At 50.9% G+C, this 1,896-nt stretch overlaps 1 pseudogene; it reads left to right on the forward strand.

The window, feature by feature from the left end:
• Positions 1-1,742: 1,742 nt before the first annotated feature.
• Positions 1,743-1,896, forward strand: part of LOC102865936 — a 1,511-nt pseudogene continuing 1,357 nt past the window's right edge.

The raw sequence follows: 1,896 nt of genomic DNA on the forward strand, positions 1-1,896 counted from the left end.
TGGATGGGGGAAAATGGATATGTTTGGATGGCAAGATGAATAAATGGATAGATAAAGAGGATTGCATTAGATGACTATACCTGGTAGAAAAATTGGGTAAGTAAAGGCACAGAGGTAGGGATAACCAAGGTGTGTTAGTGTGTTAGTAAAATACAGTGTGACTGAAACAGAGGGCTTGTGCCGGACAGAAGCAAGTGAAATGGTAAACCATCACATTCTCCCTCTTGTAAGAACCGTGGAGACCCTGCAAGGGGTGCTCTCCAAGGTCTGAGCTCAGTGCCTGCAGGACAGGGAGGAGTTAACAGCAGGATGGCTCCTCGGCCAGCTGCGACCAGGGTGACACTGACAGATTGCAGCGTGTCCTCTGCACTAATAACACTGCGGCGTCCTCCTGCCGCTCCCCAGCCAGCTCCCACTCCAGTGGATCAATACCAAAAGGTACACGTCGAAACTCCTCAGCCATCCCCTCCAAGCCTGGCCACTCAAACGTGCAGACCCGCAGATGAGAAGGCGCAGCTCGGACTCTGAGCCGGGTGCACCGTGGAGCCAGGGGTGGCGTCCCACTCACCGTGGCATCTCCTGGCCTGTCAGAGAGCCGGGCAAGGACAGTCCTCTCCCAACATTTGTAGGTGATTCTGTCAACCTCCTGGCCAATGTGGACATCCTAAAAAAAAAAAAAGAAAACCACTCAAACCTTCAGCCTCTCCTTGAGTAACTCCAGTTGACAGGGGTGCCCATTCTCCACCAACCTCCCTGGGTGGGCAGCTCTGACGATGCAAATGGTCTTCCTGATTGTGAATTCAACCTGTCTTTATTGAGGGTGTTACATGGTGGCTGCTGACCAAAAGGATGGCAGTTCCAATTCACTGAAAAATGAGGCAATCTCCTTCCATTAAGATTTACAACCTTGGGAACTGGATGGAAGGTCTCCCTGAGATAGAAACAACAGGAAAGTAATTTTGGTTTGGTTTTGTGGATGGCTTTCGCCTTCTCTTTCCTGGTCTTTTCTCTCTTCTTCCTCTTCCAAGAACTCTGTCCTTAACCTCCTGGGGTCTGAGGTCAGACAACTAAGGAATGGAGGAGGAGAATCTGCATCTGCTCTTGGCCAGGCATGTCGGGAATCCACACACATCATCTTCATGAGTGTTCTGCTGGTAGGTACTGTTACCCCACCATCTATATAAGGGCACTGGGGCTCAGGGGAGGCTAAGGGACATGCCCACACTCACGCAGATGCACGGTGGCAGAGCCGGGCCTTGAATCTAGGGCTATGGGCTTCCACTGTGCATCCCAGCCCCAGGTCACATGGCATAAATGTTCCTCACATTCCAAGTCTAGGAAAGGGATCATTATTAGCCTTCTGACCCACCAGTGCCAAGGGAGGCTCCGGGGGATGAGATGAAGGACATCACAGTGGAGAGGCTATCCATCAGATCGAGGCGTCTTCTCCCCCGGCTTACCACTTCCATCTCCCTACTAGACCATGCCCTCCAAGGAGCATTTCTCGTGGATGGAAACTCGGGCTCCTTGGAGAACTGACTGACTCCTGGACTGCAGAGCTTATGATAAGCCTGAAACATCCATTCTTCCAGAAAGAGAGTTCAAAGGCTACCAGGACTGGACCACAGGCTCAGAGACCAAACGGAAGTGGCTCCCATGAGTCCCTCAGATGTCAAAAAGAACAGAGGAAAAACAAAAAATAATAAGGGAGATTGTTAGAGGACCAAACTATAAATCTGAAAATGGGCTTTTACAAAGAGAGGTAAGCTCGTCCATCCACCCAAGATGCTGAAGGGAAAGACCAAGGGGGAGAAAGTGGCCCCTGCACCCGCCATGGTCAAGAGTAGGAGGCTTGGCTGCTGGTCATGACTGCTGCCCAATGCTCTTCAACTATGA

Source organism: Elephantulus edwardii, unplaced genomic scaffold (genome assembly GCF_000299155.1).
Source record: "Elephantulus edwardii isolate Elephantulus edwardi_28Jun2011 unplaced genomic scaffold, EleEdw1.0 scaffold00086, whole genome shotgun sequence".
NCBI lineage: Eukaryota > Metazoa > Chordata > Mammalia > Macroscelidea > Macroscelididae > Elephantulus > Elephantulus edwardii.